At 41.5% G+C, this 27,590-nt stretch overlaps 1 protein-coding gene across 7 annotated transcripts in view; it reads right to left on the reverse strand.

The window, feature by feature from the left end:
- The window catches only part of palmda (palmdelphin a), a 153,867-nt gene that overhangs the window by 93,931 nt on the left and 32,346 nt on the right, over positions 1-27,590 (reverse strand). The window contains exons 1-2 of one of the 7 annotated variants that reach the window (XM_069939050.1): positions 24,407-24,503; positions 23,605-24,200 (exon numbers count right to left, since the gene is read on the reverse strand). The exons of 5 other annotated variants lie outside the window; for them this stretch is intronic. The gene's annotated coding sequence lies outside the window, so the exon portion shown is untranslated. Of the gene's footprint in view, positions 1-23,604; positions 24,201-24,406; positions 24,504-27,590 lie in introns of those variants that run through there. One more of the 7 variants, XM_069939052.1, reaches the window with a different exon arrangement.

Below are 27,590 nucleotides of genomic sequence, written 5' to 3' on the forward strand. Positions count from 1 at the left end.
ACCTTCAGGGAACGATGTACCGTTACTCCTAAATCTTTCTGCTCTTCTGTATTCCTCAATGCTCTCCCATTTACCACATATGTCCTAATCTGATTCTTCTTACCAAAATGAAGCACCTCACACTTATCAGAATTAAATTCCATCTGCCATTTTTCAGCCCACTTTTCTAAGCAGCCCAAATCCCTCTGCAATCCTTGAAAACCTTCTTCATTATCCACTATTCCACCTATCTTAGTATCGTCTGCATATTTACTAATCCAATTCACCACCCCATCATCTAGATCATTAATGTATATAACGAACACAATGATTTCACAAACTCAGGTACGAGTCTGACGAAGTAACCATCACAATGGTTATAATCCAGAAACAAGAATTCTCTTGCTTTCTTTTACCCAGAATTGGATCAGTCACAAGCAGCTACTGTGATAGTACAGATCTATCACCAATGTATATAGTGTATATAGTTACAGTATCTAGACTGTGCTTACAGCGATTGGCTGAGAGCTAAGCCACGCCTACTGTCTGGGCCTTAAAGGGTTGTGTCCCTAACCAGGTCAGATCATTCCGGACTGGTCGGCCACCTGTGAAGAGCTCCTATCTTTTGCTAATAAAAGCCTTGGTTTGGATCAACAAGTCTTTGATTCTTTCGATGAGCTCTACAGCTATTTAAAGCACTCTCGCTTTCTTAACTAAGAGAAACAGTAGAGTTGACAAGGAGAACTCAACCAGATCTATCCTCAGGGAATGTTTCTGCATTTCTGATGTCAGATATTTATTGGTGCTATAGCCGCACGCTACTCAGAAGAGAAACTCACACACACACACACACACACACACACACACACACACACACACACACACACACACACACACACACACACATGAGTGTAGTCAGGTATAGCTCTGGGTTATTGGGGGCTCAGACCCAACTTTTATACAGTTTGCATTCCTGTTGTTTCCCCCTTTGGCTGATCTAATGGCCCGCATAACAAAAGCAGGTTTCCCACTCGCGGGTACATTCTTACAAAAGAATACCTTCTTCCCAGCGGGCTGACCCTCTCGGTTAGCTGTGTGGTGGGGCCAGTGCTATTTTGCGGTTTCTGGCCCTTATTCTGCCTTAGCTGATGGTCTGCCGGCTTGCTTGCTGGGGCCAGTGCCACTGCACGGTCTGCTGGCTTTTGGTTGCGCTTGCCGCCCGGAGTGCCAGCCTGATTGCCACAGTGGTGGCCACTATATGACCCCCCCCCCAGAACCGGCGATATTATCCTTGGTCCCTGAGGCAGTGTCTCTGCAGTTTTTGGTGGACTGCCTCTTTTGCATGGTGCTGGCATCTCGACTGGGTATGCCGGGTCAAGGTGTGCTGGGTTTAACCTCTCTGTGGTGAAGACCTCCATCTTGCCTCTGACCTCCAGCTCGAATGTGGTTCCATTGTTTCAGATGACCCAGGACGGACCCTTGTATGGCCTCTGCAGTGATGGACAATGTAGAACCCTGCAAATGAAAAATACTCACATTCCTGTAGATCTTTGGGTATGTATGTCCTCATATGTCTGTGTCTGCCAGTGCAGTTAGGGCTAGGCTGCCGACTCTTTCCCGTAATTTATGGAGAAGTGTTGCCATGTTGTTCTGCTATCTGCCTGGAGATGGTATGAATTCCCCCGGGACTACCAGTGGAGACCGCAGATGAGTTGGTCCGAAAAGATGTTGAGGTCCTCCTTGGGTGCCATGCAGATATCTAGCAGAGCCCATGGTAGCTCATCAACCCAGTTAGGCCCTTGCAGTCTGGTCGTGAGTGCAGCCTTGAGGTGCCTGTGGAAGTGCTCCACCAGCCCATTTGACTGTGGGTGATAGGCCATTGTGTGGTGCAGCTGGGCACCCCACACGCTTGGGGCCTTCTGTCCAATGTAATGTGGCAAGGTGTCCCGAACCATTCTACCCAGGAGGAAATTGGAGCTCTGGTGCGTGAGGTTGTAGATGTGTCCACTAACAGGACTGCTTCCGGCCACCTGGTGAAACTGTCATGTATCCTGGGATACTGGTAGGGTCCCACTATGTCCAGTGATCAGTGGGCTTGATGAGCTGAGGTGGGGTCTTGATATGCTGCTGCACCTTGGCTGTTTGGCACTGCATGAAACCCTTCGCCCACCTGCTGACCTGTTTTCATAATCCATGCCATGTGTATTTGTTGGCCACCAGTTGGACTGTGGTCCTGATGGATGGGTAAGCCAGCCCATGGATGGAATCAAAAACCTGCTGTCTCCAAGCCGCTGGGATGATAGGTCTGACCTGGCTGGTGGCCACGTCGCACAGGAAGGTGGCCACCAGAAGGCGCCGTTTGTAATAGTCTTGGAGTTGCAGTCCCGACATGGCTGTCCTGTACTGGGGCATCTCCGCATCATCTTACTGCGCCATCACCAGAAATGAACTCCCTTTGATAGGGCATGGAATCTCGGTTTGGACACTGTATCGGCCACCACCTTGTCCTTGCTGAAGACATGCCTTAAATCTGTGGTGTACTCCACGATGTAAGACATGTGATGCTGCTGGTGGGCTAACCAGGGATCTGAGATCTTGGCCAAGGTGAAAGTAAGGACTTGTGGTCTAGGAAGGCCTTAAAAGTCCTGCCCTCGAGGATGTACATGAAGAACATGTCAAAAGCTCTGTACTTCAGTTCCAGGGGCCGCAGACGTTTGCTGAAGAAAGCCAACGGCCGCTAACATCCTTCGATCTGCTGCTCCAGAACTCCGCCAATCATCGTTCCTGAGGCTTCCACCGTAAGGGCCTTTGCAGCATCTTCTCTGGGGTGTACCAAGACAGCGGCACCTGCCAGGGCTTCTTTGGTCTTCACAAAGGCCTCTGATGACTCCTTATCCCATGTTATGTCCTTTGCCTTGCCCGCCATCTGGGTGAACAAGAGCCACATGATCCTGGTAGCAGAGGGGATGAACCTGAGGTAGAAGTTGATCATCCCCACAAACTTGTGTGGTTCCCTGGTTGTGCTGGGCCTAGGAAACTTCTGGATGGCCTCCACCTTGCTGAGTAGTGGTGTGATCCCTTCTTTGGTTATCCTATGGCACAGGAAGTTGATGGTCCTGCAACCCAAATTGGCATTTGGCTGGGTTGATCGTCAGTATGAATTCGCTCAGCAGGGTGTAGAGGTTGCCGAGGTGCATCAAGTGTTCTTGTCGGTCCCTGCTCATCATGAGGATGTTATCCAAATAGATGAAGGAGCCATCCAGGTCTCGGCCCACTGCATCCATCAGCCATTGGAAGGTTTAACCCGAAATGGCATGCACAGGAATTCGAACAGGCTGAACGGGATGATGATGGCGGTCTTGGAGATATCATTGGGGTGTATCCCCACACGAGGTCCACTTTAGAAAAGATCTTTTCCCCTTGCAGGTTGGCCGCAAAGTCCTGGATGTGCAGCACGGGGTATCGAGCTGATGTTGTGGCTTCATTGAGATGACGGCAGTTGCTGAAAAGTCTCCAACCCCCAGTGGCTTTGGGCGCCATGTGCAGGGAAGAAGCCCATGGGCTGTATGACCGCCGTACTATGCCAAGCTCTTCCAATTTCTTGAATTCCTCCTTTGCCAGCTGGAACTTCTCTGGGGGAAGACATCTTGCTTGTGCATGAAGCGGTGGGCCTTAGGTAAGGATGTAATGTGTGCTGGGGCATCACCATGGTGTATTGGTGGATGAGCACTACCAGGAACTCTGCCAGGATTTTGGCGTATTCATCTGTGGATCTCTGTGGGGCTGTTGTTCCTTCGTTAGGTTTGCACGGGTCTGGCTGTGAGGTATAGCGACAAGCCCCATGGATGCCAAGCACTCTCTTTTCTGTTTCCACAGAATGACTTTCTGGGAATGGTGGGGGTGGGGTCGCTGAATTCCACGTCTACAAGAAGCAATTGGATGTCCTCGGGCAGTTGCTCCAGAAATGCCTGTTCAAACATGATCCAGGGCTCATGCTTTCCAAGGAGGGCCAGCACCTCGTTCATTAGATCTGATGGGCGCCTCTCCCCTAGCCTGTCCAAGTGGAGCAGACATGTCCCTCTCTTGCGCCATGAGACTCCAAAGGTCTCGATTAGTAAGTCCTTGAAGGCAATGTAGGTGCCTTCTGATCGGAGTTCTTGGATAAAGATGAGCATCTGGCTTGCTGTGTCCTGGTCCAGGGTGATCACCATGTGGTAGTACTGGGTGGACTCCACTGTGATCTGCTGGATCTGAAACTGTGCCTCAGCCTGGTGTTACGAGCCCAGAGGACCCCAAAACCCAGCAGCAATAGATATTCACCATGCTAAATGGTTACGCAAACAAAAGTTGCTTTTAATTATCTTTAAACTTGAAAACAGAATCACACTTTAACTTATCACTATTAACTAACCTAACTTAACCCCCTTCTAATTCTAAGCACACATGTATGTAATGTGTGTGTAAGTTCAGAAAAGTTCTTTGGTTCACAGTCCAATCTCACTTCTCTTTCCTTCAAGTTCACTAGTTGCAAGCAATTCTTATGCTGTGCACAGAATTTAACATTTATAAAGTTCACCAGGCTTTAGAATTTGAAAGGCAAATGGTTACTGCTCAGGAAGGTTCTTGTCAATTTTCAGAGAGAGATTTGTTGTATGCTGGACACCCACAACTGATTCCTTTTAATCAGCCACTTCAATGTCTTACTGAAGAATCATGCCCCATCAGGGTTTTCCAGACAATAACCTCTTTCTTTCAGGTCACCACAGAGTTCCTTTGTGTTTCTCTTATTTCAAGTGAAACATTGGGCAGACAGTTATCTCCTCTTGATTGAACCATAAGGGCTTTGACCAGGGTGAACTAAGCACTCACAACTAGTCTTCAAAATGGGTTTTTTCCACAAGCTTGCCATATTGTCCTGTTCCAGTCCCAGCTGTTGCCGCTAACTGTAAAACTGCAGAACTGATCTCTCTCTCTCTCTTTCTCTCTCAGAGAAAAGCCTGTTTGACTCTCTCTCTCTGCTTGCAAAAACCAACATGACGCTCTTAGAACAGCAAACAGCACACCTAGACAGCCTGTGGCTCCGAACCTACGCTCAGAGTTCTTTCATTCGTTGCTTTCTAAAACAATAATCCTTTAGTGAAGATTCTTGGGCACTCTCCAAAGCTTTTGCAAAGGCTCTTGGAGCTAGCAAGTCTAGCTTGAGCAGAGCTCCAGTATTTTAAATGAGATCTGTTTTGAAATGTTTGTACGTGACCTGCAATAAAAAACCTGCCCCAATTTATCTCCCAAAAACATATCTATAATCTGTACCACTTATCAAACCACACTCGTTGCTGATTTGTCCAGTAGGTTGGCAGCTTGAGAGTGACTGTGTGGACTGCTGCTGGCTACCAGTGGCTGATAGATGAAGTGGGCCAAGACCTGGATGGCACCTAAACCTGCTGGCTTTAGATGCCATCTAAACCCTTGGGGTCACCAATTGTAGCCGCTCATTATGCAGAAGAGAGAGAGAGAGAGAGAGAGAGAGAGAGAGAGAGAGAGACACACACACACACACACACACACACACACACACACGAGTGCAGTCAGGTACAACTCTGGTTTATTGGGAGTTCAAGCCCATTTGTGTTCCTGTCATTTCCCTCTTTTGCTGATGTAATGGCTCGCATAACAAAAGTGGGTTTCCCCGCACATGGGTACATTCCTACATAACAATGCCTTCTTCCCCGCACACTGTCCCTGTCTGCTGGTTGTGCTTTGGGGGCCAGCGCCATTTTGGGGTTGCTGGTCCTTATGCTCCTTTAGCTGTTTGTTCACCCGTTCGCTTGCTGGGGCCAGTGCCACTGCGCGGTCTGCTGGCTTTTGGTTACACTCACCACCTAGAGTGCCAGCCTGATTGCTGCGGTGGAGGGCCGCCTCAGTGCAATATTAAAATGCAGCTTTTCAAATGTATTTAATCACATAACGTTACATCATTGCTGTCTTTAAAGTTTCTTCTCTTCCAAAAGTATGAGTTAATATGGTTCCAAATTGTCTGCTGAATCGACAAGCAGATGGCTTTGTGTACACAGATCATTGAAGCAAAAGTCCTCTGTGTACACAGGTCCTTCTCCTTAGCTAACACTATTTTCCAACAATTGAAGGAACAATTCAATTCTAATTTTTTTTGCTCCATTTTCCAGATGCTGCGTCTCTGAAAATGGTTTTTCTCTCTGTAATTGTGTGTACCTGTAAGTGTGTCTACGTCCATATTTAATATCAAAGCCTTTTTTAAGAAATGTATATTTTATAACCAAAGATTAATAATAACACAATTCCAGCACATCATATGAGGCCATTATTCCCTGTAGTGGAGGAGGTTGAAGGGGAGGTTATAGAAGCATTCAAGATCATGAAGGTCTTTTCTCCATTGTGAATTTATAACCGGAGGGCAGAGGTTTAAGGTGAGCGGAGAGAGGTGTAAAATAGACCTGACGGGCAATTTTTTCCATCTAGAGGGTATTCCCTATCTGGAACAAGCTGCCAAGGATAGCAATAGAAGTGGGTATAATTATGGCATTTAAGATAGTTGGAGTGGAAAGGCTCAAAAGGATATGGATCAAATGAAGGCAGATAGGAGGATTCCAGAATCCCAACTTGATCAGCATGGATGGAATTATTTATTCAATGTATCTAAGTTCCATTATGTTTTCCTGACAGTATAGTTGAAATATAGCAATAATATATGTTGATTACTGCAGAGATGTGGAAACCATGGGTACAATACATCATTAAAATCTTTTTTTTTAAAACTTTATTTAAGATTTTATAACATGAATAAAATAGAAAGTTACAGTAAAAAGATTAAACGTAAGATAATAAAAATTACAATACTACATCGGCAGACTAAATAAACTAAACCCCCCCCCCCCAAATTAGTACACAACATTAATGACCTAGCTTAAAGTTAGTTTAATCCCCCCCAAAATAAAGAGTGAAAGAGTGAAGAGTTAATAAAATGAACAGTATTATATAAAAAACCCACTTACACAAAAAAAGATAAAACATAACAAATAAAGATACTAACAACAAAAAAAATTATCAATACTAAAATATCAAACTTAAAAACATATTTAAATCAAACTTAAATGCATATATTTAGCAAACGGAGTCCACTTCAACCTATAAAAAGACATCCTATCCTGAACTGAAAAAGATATCCTTTCCATAGTCAAACAGAATTTCATCTCCAAATACCACCTATCTAAAGTTAATATATTTCTATCTTTCCAAGTAAGAGCTATACATTTCTTGGCCACAGCTAAAGCTAAATAGATAAAAGAAATCTGATAATCTTGTAGGCCTAAATCAATTAATGATTGCATATTCCCTAATAAAAATATACCAGGATCTAATACAAGAGAAATATTATATAAACTGTTAAATATAGATTGAATACCTTTCCAAAACTGTTGCAATTGATCACAAAACCAAACAGTATGCAAAAAAGTATTAGCCATCTGGTCACAATGAAAACAGCAATCCGACTTACTAAGACCAAACTTTTTAGTTTCTCCGGTGTTAAATATAACTGATGTATAAAATTATAATTAATCATCGCTAATCTAGCATTAACCAATTTCCTAATACTATTCTGACAAATTTCCATCCAGGCTTCTTCAGCTATTATAAAACCTAAATCTTTTTCCCATTTCAACTTATCTTTATCCCAATCTTTTTTACTATCAATTTCTTGTAAAATACAATACAAATCAGATATATATCCCTTTTGTGGTATTGAAAGTACGTATTCCTCAAAATTAGAATCAGACAATAAAATCATATGTCGACCACATATCTGTTTTACAAAAGATCTTAATTGATAATACACAAATACAGAGTTTCCACTAATACCAAATTTCCTTTGTAATTCATCAAAAGAACAAAAACATCCCTCAGAAAAACAATCGGATAAATTTTTTATTCCCTTCTTTTCCCACTGTTTCAAAGTGATATTGGAGACTGTAAAAGGAACAAGTTGATTGTTATATAATGGCAATCGTCCAGACCATTTATTTTTGAGCCCCAATTTATTAAGTTTACTTGTCCATAAATTTAATAAATGCTTCAATATTGGGACATCATAAGTTCGTAATAAATTTTTATTCCATCGAAACAAAAACTCATGAGAAAATTTTTCTGAAATAACCGCCATTTCTATCTTTTCCCAACTGGGCAGATCATCCATATTCATTAATGCACTAAGAAATTTAAATTGAGCTGCTTCATAATAATGTTGAAAATTCGGTAATCTTAAACCTCCAAATTGAAAATCCCACATCAACTTTCTCATCGCTACCCTCGGAAATTTTCCCTTCCATAAAAAGTCTCTAATTGCTTTATATAGATCCTTAAAAAAACTTTTATTTTAAAAATAAGGAATTGATTGAAACAAATATTGTATTCGAGGAAAAATATTATTTTTTTATAGTATTAATCCTCCCTAATAGACCCAAAGGCAAATCCTTCCACCTAATCAAATCTAATTTAATCCTTTTTATTAAAGGAAGATAAGTAATTGAATATAAATCTTGAAATTCCGTATTAACACTAATTCCTAAATATTTAATTTGTGTGGTCCACTTCAAATTTGTAATACTTTTATACATTGAATAATCATTTTTACAAATTGATAAAATTTCACTTTTGGTCCAATTTACTTTATAACCAGATAATTGACCATAAATTTCTAAACATTCTTGAATTGCTGGTAAAGAAATATCCGGATCCACCAAATATAATAAAACATCATCAGCAAATAAATTAATCTTATATTCCTCATTCAAAACTCTCATACCTTTAACATTTTCATTTTGACGTATTAATTGTGCCAAAGGCTCAATAACTATAGCGAATAAAGCAGGTGACAATGGGCATCCTTGTCTAGTAGACCTTGTTAAATTAAAAGATTCTGAGATCTGCCAATTGACAGCAATTCTGGCCTTCGGGCTATTATATAAAGCCTTTATCAATCCAATAAATGAAGAACCAAAACAAAATTTCTCGTACTTTAAACAAAAACTTCCATTCCACTCTATCAAAAGCCTTTTCTGCATCCAGCGAAACCACTATTGGATAATTCATCTGAGATTTAGATTTATTTATCAAAGTTATTAAACGCAAAATATTATCTGATGCATATCTATTTTTTTTATAAATCCCGTTTGATCACTATGTATTATTTTAGGCAAGTATTGAGCTAATCGATTAGCCATAGCTTTTGCTACAATTTTATAATCTACATTTAACAGTGATATTGGTCTATAAGAAGAAACCTGTAAAGGATCTTTATCTTTTTTTGGTATAACTGTAATTATTGCATTGCAACAAGACTCGGGTAATCGAAAAGTGTCATAAATTTGTTGTAAAACATCCTTATAAATAGGAAATATATCAGCATAAAAAGTTTTATAAAACTCTATAGAAAACCCATCTTCACCAAGTGCCTTTCCATTTGGCATATCTCTTATCGCCATTTCTATTTCATTTTCTGTAAAGGATTTATCTAACTCCTCTCAATCTTCTTGATTCAATTGTGGCAATTTAATATTTTTCAAAAAAGAATCTATAGCATCTTCAGTTACATCTTTACATTCCAAAGTATATAATTTTTTATAAAAATTACAAAATTCCTCATTAATTTCCTTTTGACTAAAAGTAATACCCGATTTCTTTCTAATTACTGGTATAATTCTAGAAAATTGTTCCTTTTTTAACTGCCATGACAGAACTTTATGAGCTTTCTCACCCCATTCATAAAATTTATGTTTAGTTCGATTCATTAAACATTCAAACCGATAAGTTTGTAATTCATTATATTTAAATTTTAAATTAGTTAACTGATTCTTTTGCATTTCAGTAGCATTTTTTTGAAATTCTTTTTCAGTAACAGTTACCTTTTTCTCTAAATCTTCAATCTCTTTAATTCTCTCTTTCTTTACTTTAGAAGCATAACTAATAATTTGACCTCGTAAAAAAGCTTTCATTGCATCCCATAAAACAAAATGACTAGAAACAGAATTACTATTATTACTAATAAAAACCTCAATTTGTTGTTTTAAATAACTAATAAATTCTGGTTTTTGCAGTAACATAGTGTTGAATCTCCATCTTGGAGCTTTCTGAACATCCTGTGAACTCTGATATTCTAATAATAATAATGAATGGTCCGAAACCAGTCTTGCCTTATAATCTACAGATGTAACCCTATCCTGCAAATGTGCTGAAATTAAAAAAATAATCAATTCTAGAAAAAGAATTATGTCGTGACGAATAAAAAGAAAAATCTTTCTCTGTAGGATTAAATCTTCGCCAAATATCAACTAAATTCAAATCTGACATCATATTAGTTACTTCAACTGCCATCTTCGATTTCTTAATTACTCTTGGATACTTGTCCAATAAAGGCTCCAACACCACATTCAAATCTCCCCCAATCATCACATTAGAATTTGATTGTCCAAGTAATAAAGACATATCGACAACAAAAGCTGTATCCTCAACATTCGGAGCATAAACATCAAGCAAAGTCCAAGCTTCATTAAAAATTGTACAGTTCAATTTTAATAATCTTCCACCATTTTTCTCTTCATTTTGTAATTGAAATGGTAAATTCTTGTGCACCAAAATTACCACTCCTTTTGCTTTTGAATTAAATGAAGAATAAAAAACTTGTCCAACCCATTCATGTTTGAGTTTCAAATGTTCCTTATCTGTCAAATGAGTTTCCTGTAAAAAAGCCACATCAACTTTTATTTTTTTTTAAGTAAGCAAGTACTTTCTTACGCTTAATGGGATTATTTAAACCCTGGACATTAAAAGAAGCAAACTTCAATTTAGACATTCCTTACAGCAACTCAACACAAGAAAAAAAAGAAAAAAAAGAAAGAAAAAGAAAAAAAGAAGAAAAGAAATCCCCCCCCAAAAAAACCCTCCTCTTATTCCCTCTTAAAACTACAATCAAAAACAAATTAAAAAAAAGAAAAAAGAAAAAGAAAAAAATATTTATTTTTAAAAAAGTAATAAAAAAAAACTTCACTCCTTAACCCAAAAATTAAGAAAAAAAACAGGCAGGAGGTTACTTCTACCTCCTCCTGTTTAAACCGCACAATGTGGTAACTCCCACAAAATACTGGGTGTGAGATAGCTCACACGTAGCTGACGACTTCTGGAAAATAGTGCCCACCCAGTTCCCTCTCCCAACTCCCATTTCATATTAAACTATCATCAATAACTAAAATCTTCCAAAAAAAAAAGTATTATATTTTTAATCAATTTTATCACTTCGACCACCATTGCTTCCATTTCTTCTTGGAATCTGATTCCCATCTTGTATCCCCACTCTCTTTGGAGACCGAGGAGGACTACGTCGTTCTTGAAATTGAGTGATCAGTAAAGATTGAGCAAAGTCCAAAGCTTCTTTAGGATTATCAAAAAACTTTGGCTGATATCCATCCTGAAAAATCTTCAATACTGCAGGGTACCTAAAAGTTGCCTTGTATCCTTTTTTCCACAACAACTCTTTCACAGAATTAAATTCACGTCGTTGAAACATAATTTCTTGACTCAGATCCGGATAAAAAAAAAACACGATTATTCTGGACCATCAAAGGAGATCTATTTTGCTGAGCATTTCTAATAACCACAGGTAAAATTGTCTCTCTATCACAATAGTTTAAACAACGGACCAGAACAGGTCTCGGATTCTGTCCTGAAAAAGGTTTCCTTCTTAAAGCTCTATGAGCACATTCCAATATTAAATCTTCAGGGAATTTATCTTGCCCTAACACTCGTGGAATCCATTCGGTAAAAAAATTTCTTGGATCTGGCCCTTCTATGTCTTCTGGCAAACCAACAATTTTTACGTTGTTCCGTCTAGATTGGTTCTCCAAATAATCAACTTTTTTTGCTAGATTTTTATTCTGAATCTGCAATGTTTCAATTGTTTTGTTTACATCTTGCAGTTGGTCTTGTACATCAACTAAACCTTGATCACACATATTAAGTCTTTCAGTGGTTTCAAGTTTAAATGGTCCATAGTCAGCCATCTATTGAGTATTGATATTCACCAATTCATTAAGCTTAGAATAGACGTAGGTCATAGAGTTACCTAGCTGTTTCATTGAAGAATATATCTTAAATTCAAGATTCTTAACAATCATATCAGCAAAAGTAGATTCAGACATGGAAGGATCCTGCTGTTTCTGAGAAACCAAAGGGTCTTCTGCCCCTTCCCTTGGTTTAGCAGCCTTTCTTGCAGTATGGCTCCGTGTAGAAACCCCTGCCACAGCCCCCTCAGCAATATCAGGAGGCTGATAGTCAGGGTTATCTTTAAGCCATATCTCATCAAAAGCCTTCATTATATCTAAACCTGGGGAAACCGTCATAACTGGTGGTGCATTTCACAGCGCCACCGCTATATCAATCGGAGGTCGGCTCTTTAACTCTCTAGCTGGCGGCGCCCCAGCTGATTCAGCTGTCAAAGTCTCGGTGACAGCGCTCACAGCGGTTGCTGTTTGAAATACATGCACCCGGCCAGCCCTTTGTTCTAAAGGCTGCCGAGTGCCTTCTTTAGAGAGCCCTACCGGTACAGAGCGGAGCTCCAATGCCGAATCCTGCACTTCTTCTCCTGGATCCATTCCACGCTGAGTCCTGGCTTCTTGTAAACAGGTAGGCTCAGATAATTTCGGGAAATGTAATTTTTTAACAATCTGTTGGTGTTTTCTTTTACTTTTTTTTAAACAAATGTACCATTAGGCATTAATTCAACATCTCTTGCTATTTTAAAACTTTTTAAAGAATTTTAATGGGCACTTAGAAATAAAACAATAAATCAGAGTCAGAGAGGACTGGAAGGCATGTCTATTCCTTACACCATCTTGCCACGCCCCCATCATTAAAATCTTGATTCTATTGAGCATAATTGTGTGTCTCTGTTTGAGGACATGTGCGTGTTTGTGTGTGTGCTTTTGCTCATTTATGTGTGAACCTTTGCATGCATGCCTTTACATGCATGTGCTTTTGGATGTGCACATGTGTTTATAGTGGTTCTGGCAGTTAAGGATATCTCAAATTACTTTGGGTCATGAATTTCCTCAGCACCAATCTTGCAGAACTGCATGTGTTAGGAACAATATTGGAACAAGAGCCAAGCCTTAAAAACTTTCCCTTTGCTCCTCAATGGAAAAAATGACAGAAAAAACAACCAGAAAAATCTGGCCCTTGTTTTTGATTAAAAAATCACAAGATATTTAATAATTTGTGTAACCAATAACAAGCAAACGAATGCCCATCTAAATAATGTAGCTAGGGACTTATTTAAATGTCACAGCTGAGAAAATAGCAGCTGTTACAGACACCAATTTAAAAATTAACAGATTATAATTTGTCTCTGCCCAGTTGATTAAGTTTATTCAACAGACATGAAATAAACCAATCAATTGGAAGGGTTCTCCAGGGAATGAAAAGACTATAATGGACCAAAGTATTGAACCATTTCTTGTTTAAGTGTAGACAATAAGCTTTGCTATGTAGGATTCAGGAATTTGGATCACAAAAGTTTACAGAGCAAGAAGAAACCACTTAACCCATCAAGTCCACGCTGATCTTAAATATACTATTCCCACTTCTCTACTCTGTGTCTGTCATCCTTTTTCAATTCACTCGCTCTCTTCACCTTGCTGTTGGTATTCGTCTAAACTACAAAAAGCAATTTTAATTCCACCCAATTAAGGTGCGTGAAGCAGAGAATAGTAACACCATTTCCCCAGCTGTAAATGCTTATAGCATTGGTTTTTGAGGTGGAAAAAGACAAAGAACATGAAAATTTAAATAAAAGTACAGATGCTAGAAACTCTCAACAGGTCGAGCAACACCGAAGGAGACAGAAACAAAAAAAAACCTGCATCAAAATTGGTCAAATACTGTATAATCATAGGTTCAAAAAAGGTTCCTTTTATTGTCACATAATAATGCATTAAGAATGAAATATGCATGGTATACTTCAACTTTAGTCTGCCAACAAAGAGTTGCCATGAGCTTTGTTCACATCCCCAACTGTAGGAGAAAGAGAAGCAAAAGGGTCCCTTCAGACACCGAGCGCCTGTGGATTCATGCCTAGTCCCCCCGCAGCATTTGCAGCTGCACAGACTCCTGTTCAGACCATCAGCAACACCCCCCCCCCACCCCGAGCTCCAGATCCAAGAATCCAGTATGATCAAAAGCCTTCAGAAGCCCTTCCTACCCTCAGCACCTCCTCGAATTCCACTTCCCATGAGTCAGTCCCAAGGAGCACACAACCTGTGTGGGTCCTTTGACTTCAAGTCACCAGCAGCCTGTACCGTGTGAGTCCTTCAACCACAAGTCGCCAACTGCCCCGCAGCCTGTGTGGGTCTTCAGCCACTGGTCTGCAGCTGGGGTCATTGTGTTGTCTGGTCATCTCCTATGCTTCTTCTCAACAGGCACAATACTCCCCGTTTCTGGTGCCCTGCACCAGAGTCTGCAACCCCTTGTGGTATGCTGCTATCTTAGGCACAGATACCGAGCTTTTAGGATCTAAAGCAGAGGTTCCCAAACTTTTTTGGGCTATCGCCCCCTTGGCTCCCAGGCCACATCCCTAGTGCATTCCCCCCACACACACCTACAATGAACACACACTTATTTTTTGGTATTAGGTCTACCAAAAATTTCAAACAACTAATCTAACACTATATATACAAGCATATATATTTCACAAATAAAACTTTTGTAAACCAATTTATTTAGCAATATGAAAGGGTAAATTTACATCTTAGCTGTAACTACATTGTCTTCAGGCCGTTGGGATCAGCTGTTGGGAACTCGATACTCTGGGCGAGGATCAGCTGTCTGGTGTTGGATAGGCGGGCGGCCAGGGAGAGATCCACGATTGGACCGTCTGGAACTTGATGGGTGGGTGGCAGGGGTGAGGATCAGTAGTTGGGAATTGCATGGCAGGTGGCTGCGGCAAGGATCAGCTGTTGGGTGCTGTTTGGGCCGGCGGTCGGGGCCAAGATAAGCCGTCGGGTGTTGGATAGGCAGGCGGCCGGGGCAAGGATCTGCATTCAGGCCGTCTGGAGTTTGATGGGCAGGTGACTGGGGCAATGTTCAGCCGTTGGGTGCTGGATGGATGGGAGGTCAGGGTGAGAATCAGCTGTCGGGGGCTCGATGGGCATGCGGCCAGGGCGAGTATCTGTGATCGGACCATCAGAGCCACAAATTAAGGGGGGGGGGCGGTGGTGGTGGTCAGTGCATTTACACATAATTTAAATGTACAATCTGAAGATAATTTGAAATTCTTACAAACCTAGAGCCTTTGCCCTTGCAGATATGAATGTGAGCACATCATAAAGAAACAAACAAACATTCACTGTTCCTGGTGGCAGGGTGGGGGGGGGGGGGTGGGAGTTGGGTGGCAACAGCACCCACTTTGGGAATCACTAATTTAAAGTCTGTATGGAGCCATCGGTATTAGAACCCTGCAGAGCAGCACTGTGTCTCCACTGCCTGCTCTCCCAGGTCCGCACCAGCAGCAGTGCTGTCGTTATAGAAGCTTCAGCAGTGCCGCCTTTTTTGTGAGCCCGTTGGAATGTTAACCAGTTCACAGTGAATGGGATAGGAAGCCACAATAAGGGCAAGACTCTCCCAGCCACAGCCATGGGATCTTAATGACATTTCTTGCCTGTTATTTATTTGGGCAGATTTCTTCAGCTCTGCCTTGTAGCTCCTGCTCTCCACTGGAAAGAACTGAGCAACTACCTAGAAACTTTCAAATAAGACTTAAAAGTTAGAACCTGCAATTGACTGTACCCTTGACTTTGTTTTTTTCCAAGTCAATCTTTACTGTATCAGTATGATATGGGATTCAGAATGAATCAGGTTGGATAAGACACAAACGCTCAGTTTTGAGCTTATCTTCAAGACTACACTAAACAGGAAGAATGTTGACTGCACTTTCCACACATGAAATTCCTGAAATATGAAAAACTCTGTGAAAATTGTAATCTGACTTGAAATTGCTCTAAATTATAAAGGGTATTTAAAAATTTTGAACACTATCAATGACAGGTACACAATCTTTTATCTGGAACCCTTGGGGGATAGTGTGTTCTGAATTTTTGATATTTCCAGATTCCCAGATTTAAACCCACCAGAATTGTGCTGCCATATCCACCCTCTCTCCCCCTCGCCCACCCGAGTCGTGCTGCCGTCTCTCTCTCTCTCTCTCTCTCTCTCCCTCTCTCTCCCTCTCCCTCCCTCTCACTCCCTCTCCCTCCCTCTCCCTCCCTCTCCCTCCCTCTCCCTCCCTCTCCCTCTGCTGTACCAGCACAGGGAAAAAAAAATACTGGTTTTTGGATCTTTCCAGATTTTAGATGTCCAGATAAAGGATTGTGTACCGCTATATTCACACAAATGATTCCCAGGCATTTGAAGAAATCTCTAAAAATGGTTGGAATTGACATAGCAAGTGCAAACATTGTTTATTTCAGGTCAATCAGTGAAATATTTCATTAATTAGTGTTCACCACCCTGCCCCCCAACCCCCCGCCATCTTTGGCGATATATTCAATGCAATACAAATTCACAACCTTCTTTCCATTGTTTTTGAAATCCGATTTGGTTTAAAAAATTCATGAAGAACTGTTATTATGTTTTTGAATGTTGAGCATTAATTTCCAAGTGAGTTCATGTTGAGGTTAAAATAGTTTATCACCTTTCCCTCAGTCACACTGAGAAAGAGCAGCTTTACCACGAGGTAGGGAAGGACTTAAAATGTCATCAGTCGCCTCTTTGGATTGGACATGTCACTGTGGTCAGGTCAGCTTTGAGCTGCAACCTTCTGCTGAGTGCTTGAAACTTGTGCATCATTTATTAATCCGTTTTATTTCGTCCAGGGGAAAGGCTGCAATGATGTCCATTGTTTTTTTTTAATGAAATCTGTCTGGAGGATGTGGAGATCACCAATTAGGGCAGCATTTACTGTCCATGCACAATGGTCCCTGAGCTGAGTGACTTGTCAGATACATCCCCATTGTTGTGTGCCTGTGATCACATCAGGTCAAAGCAGCTAAAGGACAGCAGTTTTCTTCTCTGTGGTTCACAAGAGAAGCAGAATGAATTTTCCAACAATTTACTTTTCAAGTTGACTATTACTGATGCTAGCTTTTTATTCCAGATTTTATTCAACTAATTGAACTTTAAAATTTTCAGCTCCCTGGAAAAATACAAGTTCAGATCTTCACCCAGTCTCTGGGTATTGGTAAAATGACAACCACTCTATAGTGGTTATGGATGCTGAGCAATACACATGCTGTCCCAGACACACAGATCCCCCCCCCCCACACGCAACCCCATCACACACACAGGAACCCCCCCCCCATACACACACCAACCCACTCCCCCAAAACCCTATAGCCTCACACACCCGTTTCATCTGGTATTCTTGTGTGTGTGTAAGTTCTTAGACAACACATGGATGAAAGAAAAGTTTTTTTTTACTTTAAAGTTGTTGTAAACAACACCATGAGGCAGACCATGAGGCTGCAAGTCTCCATTGCAGATTCTGCATACTGTGTGTCAGCTCCCTGCCGGCGGCCAAGTCTAATCAAATGGTAAGGCATTGCTAGTGGTCATGCAAACATGATCACTATCATTACATCTCCCTTTCTTAAAACAAAAGTAGCTGACTTCTAATTAATATGTTTTCTTTGTATAACTTTGTAATTTTAACTTTAACACCAAGAACTTACATTTTCATTATTATCAATATTGTTAACATTTTTTAAACTTGTTTTGTATGTTTACATTTACATACACCAAAACTTGAAGAATGAATAAGATAGCACTTCTTCATTCTATAACAGGAATCTTTAAATTTGCTCAATGAGTCTCATAGGAGGATTCCCATGTCTTGACGATCTCCTGATTGATTGTCCTTGAATCTGAGTTGTTGCCTCAAATGATGTCTTCTTAGCTGTGCATTCACGTTATTCAACAGTATCAGTCTTTCTATCTTCTGAGGCTGGTCCCATTTGAAGATCTCGACAATTTCTTCATAGAACAGCACCTTCATCTGAATGAATGGTGAATGATCTTGGTTGGACTTCACTAAGGACAGTTCTCTTCTGAGTCCATGTGTTTGTTTTGTCTTTTAGCCTTACTTAGTCACCAGTGTAGAGTTCCAGTAGGTTTTTTGTTCCTCTGTCAAAGTAATACTTTTGCTTTTCTTTCTGTTGCTCTTTGAATTTCTTCACTTTCTCCCCCTTTTTGTTTTTCAGAGGTTCTCCTGAATGTGTAGGTTTGATCTTAGCCTACATCCGATAAGGAGTTATGCTGGTGACATACCACACTCAAACAGCATCGTGCGGTATACTAGCATGCTCAGGTAGAAGTCTGTTCCACTGCCTTTTGCCTTGTTCAACAGTTTTTTCACTGAATGTACTGATTTTTCCACTAGACCACAGGACTATGGAAATGAGGATTTGAAATGGCATGTTCAAAGCCCCATTCTTTGGCAAACTGTCGGAACTTTAAATTGCAAAACTGGGGTCTATTGTCTGTGAAAATATGGCTTTCATACCTGTTATTACAGCATCTGCAGTGGTGGTGTACAGTCTACACACCTTTGGATACAGGGAGTTATAGTCAGTGACTACAAGATAGCCCTTCTCTTGACATTCGAATATGTCAGTGCCTACCTTCTGCTAAGGTCTGTGTGGTGCTGGGTTGGCTTTAGTGGTTCTGCAGGATTGCTTGCTTGATATTTCCAGCATATTGTACTGTTTGACACTTCATTTGTTATATCATTGTTGATTCTTGGCCAGAACATCAGCTCTCATGCTCTTCTCTTACACCTTTTGATTCTGAGATGTCCTCCATGGATCCTTTTGAGCATCTTTTTTCTCAGACTCTTTGGGATAAGGGGTTTCCTTCCTTTGTAGATGATGTCTTCAACCATTGATAGTTCCGCTCTGCAGTTCCAGTACTCTGAAACGTCAGGTGAGCAGGCCTGCTTCATGATGGGCCATTCATCCAAGATTTTTTTTTCAGTTGTCTCAGTGTTTCATCTTTGTTTGTCTCTGACTTTATGAGCTCCACTTTTGCATCTGATATGGGCAGTGCTCTTGTTATCCTGTCCATGAAGGCATTCATATCTTCATCCATTTTGGTGTTTCGATGCTCTCTTGTGTCAACAGCTCTAGACAACATGCCTGCTGTGCACATTAGCTTATCTGGAGTTTATGTTACATTCAGTGAATAGCATTGCAGCCTAATCATCATTCTTTGTATTTTAAGTGGTTTCACGAGCCCAAAGGACCCCAAAACCCAGCAGCAATAGACATTCACAAAGACAAGTGGTTTTTAAAACAAAAGTTGTTTTTAATCAACTTTAAACATGAAAATAGAATCAAACTTTATCTTATGTCTCTACTTAACTAACCTGAATTAACCCCCTTCTAATTCTAAGTGCATGTGCATGTAATGTGTGTGTAAATTTAAGAAAAGTTCTTTGGTTCACAGTTCAGTCTCACATAACCTTCTTCCAAGCTCTCTGGATGCAGGCAATTCTTACACTGTGCACAGAATTTAACATGTATAAAGTTCACCAAGCTTTGGTGCTTGAAAGGTAAATGTTTATTGCTCAGGAAGGTTCTTGTAGGGTTTGCAGAGAGAGATTTGTTGTTCCAGGATTTCCACAAGTGAGGTACCACCATTATCACCTCAAGGTCTCACTGATTAATCTTGCTCCATCAGGGTTTTCCAAATGGTAACCTCTTTCTTTCAGGCCACCTTAGAGTTCTGTTCTGTTCCCCTTATACCAAGAGAAACATCAGACAGATAGCACTTCCAGCCATCCACTGCTCTGGAACTTCCTGTTTCCAACCAGCTCTTCCTGGCTTGTTTCAGCCATGACTGTTCAGTCTCTTTCAGTGTCACCCACACACTGGCTGAGAGAGCTTCTCTTCTCTCCCTCTCGCTCTCTCTCCAACTGAGACTGCCAGAAAGCCCATGTGACTCTCTCACTTGCAAAACCCCCACCTTCTTCAGCAAACACCAGGAGTTCTTCTCCTTTGTCAAGATGTTGTCTTAGGTTAACAAAACCCAGGAGTGACCTTTCTGTGCCGCCGTCAAAATCCTTGAAAAGAGCTTCCAACAGCCAGTGTCTCCAGTCCATTCATTTCATGACATCATTTCAATTAGCACCTACTTGTGAAATGTGCTTAGCATTCTCCATTCTTTCTGCAATGTTACTGAATATGAATTCTTCAGTCTTTCAATAAGATCTGTTTTAAAATGTGTGTATGTATGTAACCCACTAACCTTACCAAAATCCCAAATGTTTATAATCCATTACAGTGGACATTCATTTAATGGCTTTTGGAACAATGCACTCAAGGGCTTATGGTCAGTCTCTACACTGATTGCTTGTCCTGACACAAACCGATGAAATCTTTCACAGGTATATGTGATGCTGAGGAGCTCCTTTTCAATTTGAGCGTATTGCGTCTCCGTGTCTGTCATTGAGCGTGATGCATAGGCAATGGGTTCCCAGTCATCATATTTTTGCAGATGAACTGCACCGAGCCCACTATGTGATGCATCTGATGATATCTTGATGGGTCTCGCTGGGTCGTAAAACGTTAGAGCTGGTTCCTCTGTGAGCAGTTTCTTTAGTTCACTCCTGTTCTTTTCTGTTAGTCTTCTCAATGAAGCCATCTTTTCTGAGAGGTTGGATATGTATTTACCCACATAGTTGACCATTCCATTAAACCTCTGTACGTCCTTTTTGCATTTTGGCTTTGGCATGTTCCCAATGGCGGACTCCTTTCTGGGATCTGGTCTGATGCCCTCACTGGCAATAATATCTCCTACAAATGTTAGTTCTCTCATTCTGAGCTGGCATTTCTCTTTATTCAGCTCCAGGTTTACTTTCCTTAGTCACTTATCATGCTCCATTCTCGTGGATTCCCCATACTATGATGTCATCCATTGAGGTGCTCATAGACCATATGGATAGTTTTGTGATACACTTCAGGAGCTGAGACAATTCCGAATGGTAACCTTAGGAATCTGTATCTGTCAAATGGACTATTGAACATGCACAGTCTTGAACTTGCTTCATCCAATTTTAACTGCCAAAATCCTGATGACGCATTTAAATTTTGCATTTGCAAACTGTGACATGATTTCTTCATGCATTGGAAGCTTAAAGTGATCTCTCTTTACTTCTCTGTTTAGATCTCCTGGATCCAGGCAAATTCTAAACTTTCCATTTGTTTCATCCACAACGAGTGAACTCACCCACTCCGTTGGCTCATCTATCTTCTGAATCCTGTTCAGGCTTTCCATCCTGTCCAACTCTGCCTTTAGTTGCTTTTGAAGCGCAAATGGAACTTTTCTACATGAATGTATTATCAGTGGCACATGTTTATCCACTCTGATCGTGTGTTCTCCTGGAAGGTAGCCTGGACCCAGAAATAGATCATTATACTCTTTCATGAGTTAAGCATAGACTGTCTCTCCTTCACTTTCCACAATGAGGACTCTTTTTACCAGGTTCAGTTTCTCACAGGCTGTTAACCCTAGTATGGCCTGTACATCCTTTGGTACCACGATGAATGCTAGCATGTGCTCTTTGTCCTTGTGTTTCACTTTGACCATGCATTCTTCTTGCACTTGTATATCAGCACCTGAATATCCTGTCACCTTCATTATTGTTCCATACATCTTTGTTCTGGGTCTAATCTTCTTAAAATCAGTCTCTGATATTACATTAATTTGTGCTACAGTATCCAATTTAACTAAAATGTAAATGTCATTCGCTTTTAATCTCAAAATATCCCGTCTCTGTTTTCTTTCTTGTTTTCAGTCACATCTACATAGAATTTCTCTATCTCCCTTTCATTTACTGCACAAACCTTGCTTTGATGCACTTGGTTCCTACAGCAACGGGCTTAATGGTTGCTTTTCTTGCACATATAGCATGTTTTCCCATATGCTGGACACTTTTTTGGTAGGTGTTGTGCACCACATTGACGACATGGCTTTTAATTGTCCCTTTCATTTTTGTTCGCTGGCCACACCTCTCTTTCCACTTTGGCGTGCTTTTTGTTCAACGGTTTAAGTCCATTCTTGCTCACTGCATCCACATTGCAGCTAGTTTCACTGAACAGCTTTTTTGTCTGCATTTTTACAGTTTGCTATGGCTTTTTCCAGGTCTAGATTTTGCTCTCTTAGCAGACTTTCCCTTAGATTATTATTTGGAATACCACACACAAGTCTGTCTTTTATCAGCGAGTCGGTCAGTCCACCAAATTCATACGTTTTGCTTCGGTTTCTCAATTCAGTCACATACTGATCAATACTTTCTTCCGTTTACTGTACACACGTGAAATATCTGTGCCACACACACCCCACACATACCCACCCCCCCAAACACACTCCCGACCCAATACATCCCTCCACACTTACCCCCAACCCATAAACCACCCCACACACACACCCCCACCCCACACACAATCACCCCATCACACACCTACCCCCACCCTACACACCCCCCACACAATACCCCCCACACAATACCCCCCACACAATACCCCCCACACAATACCCCCCACACAATACCCCCCACACAATACCCCCCACACAATACCCCCCACACAATACCCCCCACACAATACCCCCCACACAATACCCCCCACACACACCCCCCACACACACCCCCCACACACACCCCCCTCACACACCCCCCTCACACACCCACCTCACACACCCACCTCACACACCCACCTCACACACACCCCCCACCACACACTTACACACCCACACACGCACCCCCCCCCCACCCACACAGTGTTCTCTATATGTGTTGGGTGGGAATGGGGGTTTGAAGGTTAGAAAGAATGATTAGAAACTTTAAAAGAGCATTTTATTCCCAGTCCTTTAAAAGATGCCCATTTCTGACCAACAGACAATATGTAGCTGCACCAATTGTATCTTTTGCTGGGGGTGGGGGTGGGGAGGGGGAGGGGGTTACTCTGTTTTTTAATATATCTACTGACTATCCCTTAAAAGAAACTGATTTGTCAAATTCTAAACCTTCCAATAAAACAGGACACAACGGAACTTTTTGTTTTAAACGCTGTGACAACCTATAGCTCAGGGTCAACGCAAAGACTGACAACCTCCTTCCAAAATTCCTGTGCCAACTTAATGCATAGGATTACTTTTACAACAGTTGACATGTTATATGCAAGTGCCATTCCATTGATCTTGCTTCACTGCATTGCAACAATCATCAGGTCTCAGACATCTGCTGCAAACTGTAGACTAGGTAGAGGAATTTATTTGCTGAGGTGGTGGCAAGAATATAATTATTAAAAGATTACCCCAGACCAGCAATAAACATGCATATGATTTCTCTCTGAGTTGTTTAAATAGACATGGCCTTACAGGTTACTAATCTACAAAGACATGATCTTGCAGCTAAATTGCTAAAGGTGCAAACTGCTGAACAAGAAAGACAAAGAGAGGAAGTACCTGCATGAAAGGAAATGCTTTTATTCCTACCTTTTATTTCTGCCTTTGTGCAGATTGGTCAACAGTCAAAATTCCATAAAGGATGAAGAAAACACTTTGTGCTCAAAAGATTTCTCTCTACAGCATATCTTCAAGTGTTTAGAATAACCAGATGTCCAGGCAGTTCAAGAGCTCAGTCATGGCTTGATTTCAATACCATTGGTAGAGGAATTGTGGTGTCAGGTACAAATGCCCCCCTCTTGTTCAGCTGGCTCCATACCATTCCTGACTGCATGAATCAGTGCCCAAATCCATCCCATCATTTTGCACCGGCCACTCAAAGTTGCTTTGCTTTTCCTTCATCTGACAGCTGCACTGCACGACATCCCCTAGCAGTCGGAGGCAATTAGCTAATTACTTTTCTCTTAAATTAGCTTTGTGTGGTTTGGCGTCATGTCAATCAGCTTTGCCTTTCAAGCTTCCACCCATGCATTTTACCAACAAGCAACAGCTGACAACACAATTACACCTCGTTTTTTTTTAATGTGCCTCTGTCGCTGGCCCCTGTCAGTCACATCTTCCCAATGACTCTGGTAACTGGGCTCTCTCCAACATTCTCAAGCTTTTCTACAGAAGGCTGGAAACTCCTATTGGAGAAAAGGAAGCAGTTAAAAAACTACTTTTCCCTGGCAGAAGAAAATTTAATTTAATTTAGGCACACAGCACGGTAAAAGGACTTTTTGACCTATGAACCCATGCCACCCATTTACACTCAATTGACTTGCAAGCCCCCAATATGTTTTTAATGATAGGAGGAAACTGGAGCACCAGGGAGAATGTGCAAATTCCTTACAGGCAGCCAGATTCGAACCTCCGCTCGCCGGCACTGTCACAGCGTTGCACTAACCATTCCGCTAACCGCACCACCCACAAAATTCCTCCAGCGACAATTTCTTTCTGAAGCAAGCATTTGCAAGATAAGTGTGTCTATTTATTGCTCTTCCCCTATCCCTCCTGAATGGAATAACTGACTCAGCTTTTCCAGTTACATCAATCACATCGCTACAAGTCTGGTGATCCATTAAGGTGATACAAAGAGATTTTATTTCCCATGAGGCATTAGTGAAACAGATGAATTGGCAAAAAAATCTACTCACTCATGTTCACCATTATTGACGTGAACTTCCAAATCCAAGATTTAATTAATGACTTGAATTTATTTTTCCAGCTGCCAAATTGAATTTTGAACAATTGCCCAGACCACCGCCCACCCACCACCGCACTTTAAGCCAAGAACTTAATCACTGTGCACCAATATTTGAAAATAGAAGCACACACATCAAATCTGACCCTATCTGAATAGGAACAAAATCTCTTTTCCCAGAATGATGAAGGGCTGATGTGTTAATACTTCCATTTTTTAATAATTATACAACCTGCTGCATATTTTGAGGAGTTTATCCTGAACTATGGTTACGAGTCACAATTAAATTTGCTCCACAAATACCAAATACAACTTCAACAATCTGCATTTATGTAGTGCCTTTTAAGAGGATGAAACATCCAAAATAATTCACGAGAACATGAGCAAACGGGATGTGATTTCAATCCACATGAAGAATTAATGGGAAATATGACCCACGAGGTTGAAATGGGATGAAAGTTTCTTGTCATATACACAAGTACAGTACACCGATCACAGTGAAAGACAGTCTGCTCCAGCTGCAGGACGGTGTGTAGATCTAAGCCCCTTCCCAGCAATGCTGCATGTGGATCATGGGGGCTGCCATCACCGGGAACTAGCAGCGCCACATGTGAGTTGCAGGGACCGTCACCTTGGGTACCATCTTCAGGATTCAGTGGCACCGTGGGCAGGCCATGGGGCCAACACCGCCATCTTCTGTATCAGCATGCGACCTCTCCACCAATGCATCAAGCAACGCTCCGTCACTGGCCCCAATCATACTCGACCAGAACAGCCTGCATCAGCTCGCCAGGTCAATGACAGACATTCAGGTAAACAGCCATGTGACGACTTGACTGTTCTATAGTGGGAGCTCGGAGAGCTTCATTCATCCCGACATGGTGCAGCGCTATCCCCTCATGGTATGGCCCGCAAACTAAAAGGTTTCCTTGGCTTCAAGGTCACATATGGCAGATGTTCGTGGCTACTGTGTAGTGACTCTGACCATGTGGGGGACAGACTATAAAGATTTTAAACTTTTGGTGATGCCACGGCTCTGCGCTGCCATGCTACTGGGACTTGATTTTCAATGTCACCTTAAAAGCGTGATGATGGAGCTCGATGGGCCCCAACCACCCCCCCACTGTCTGTAACCAGCAGTTCTCGAATCTCCCACTGTGCTCCACCTACCTTTCAGTTCCCCCATCACACAAAGCCAGCAATCCAGATGCTTATCCTGCATGATCTGCAGATTCTCCACACTCAAAATCACCACTGTTCACCAATCTCACCCCTGACTGCAAACCTATTGCCACTACAAGTAGATGGTACAGTGCCAGGGACAGGGCCTTTATTCAGGCAGAGGTTTATAGTTACTTAATGAGGGGATCAATGAGCCCAGCACCAGTCCTTGGAGAGCACAAGTCATGGTAATGAGGAATGGGGAGAAGAACAGAACGCCCATCGACTACAGTCAGACAATTAAAAAATACGCAACTAGACGCATACCCCCTCCCCTGTATGTCCGATATGGTGAACCAAATCCCACAGTAACAGGTCTTTTCTACCATCGACCTGAAATCCACAGATCATCAGCTCCCTAACCGCCCAGAGGACTACCAATATACTGGGTTTGAGGCGGATGGCCACCTCTACCACTTCCGGCGGATGCCCTTTGGCATCACCAATGGCATCTCAATCTTCCAGCGGGAGATGGACCACATATTAGATCAGTACAAGCTGCAGGCCACATTCCTGTATCTCAACAATGTCACCATCTGAAGCCACAACCTGCAGGACCATAAACCAATGTTCAAAAATTCCTCCAAATGACCAAGCTCCTCAATCTCATGTACAATAAGGCCGTGCGTACTTCGCACAACCTGCCTTGCCATCCTTGGCTGTGTTGTTGAGTACAGAGTCATTGGTGCAGACCCTGACCACATGTGTCCACACTTGGAACTTCCCCTCCCCCCCAGCCTCAAAGCCCTGAAAAGGTGCGCGGGCTTTTTCTCTTACTATGCCCAGTGGGTCCCTAACTATGCAGACAAGGTCAGTCCCCTCGTCAAATCCACCTCTTTCCCTCCGATGCCAGAGACCCGTGCAGCATTCAACCATATCAAGGAAGATACTGCCAAGGCCACAATGCCCACGGTGGATGGATCATTCTTGAACATATACACATTGTGTACATGTGCACTTAGAATTAGAAGGGGGTTAAGTTAGGTTAATAGTAATAAGTTAAAGTTTGATCCTGTTTTTATGTTTAAAGAAAATTAAAAGCATCTTTTGTTTAAGTAACCATTTGTCTTGGTGAATTTCTATTGCTGCTGGGTTTGGGCTCAATACACTTGTCACTAGTGATGTTCAGAATTGCTAATCCATTCAAACATTCTTGCACCATTGTGGACCAAAAGTATGATTTAGTTTATTTTAGGACACTGAAGCTCCTATCAGTAGAGGCCATTGTCGCTGGCAATGACAGAAAATGCGCAACATGATGAAGACATTTGGGGGAACATTATCAATCTCAAGTTCAACATTTGACAATAAATTTTCTTCAGTAACACAACATTGAGTTTGAAATTCACATTAAAAATTCTTTTAAGAAGAAGCAATTTACTCTGAATGTCACTTGGCATATGCCTTGGGTATCGCAGCCGACACTGATTAGCTTTTTGTGACAACTCATTCTCATCTTAAAGAGCCACAAAAATTCAAAAAGTCTACAAATGTCCCTGACTGCAGAAAAGCAATGTGAAAGGCCATTGATAACACTGTCAATTATGTTGAAGAACGTATTCACCCTGAAGTAATTTTCAGCATCCTTTTGAGTTACGTACCCCCTGGTTAA

The sequence above is a fragment of the Narcine bancroftii genome, chromosome 5 (assembly GCF_036971445.1).
Source record: "Narcine bancroftii isolate sNarBan1 chromosome 5, sNarBan1.hap1, whole genome shotgun sequence".
Taxonomy (NCBI): domain Eukaryota; kingdom Metazoa; phylum Chordata; class Chondrichthyes; order Torpediniformes; family Narcinidae; genus Narcine; species Narcine bancroftii.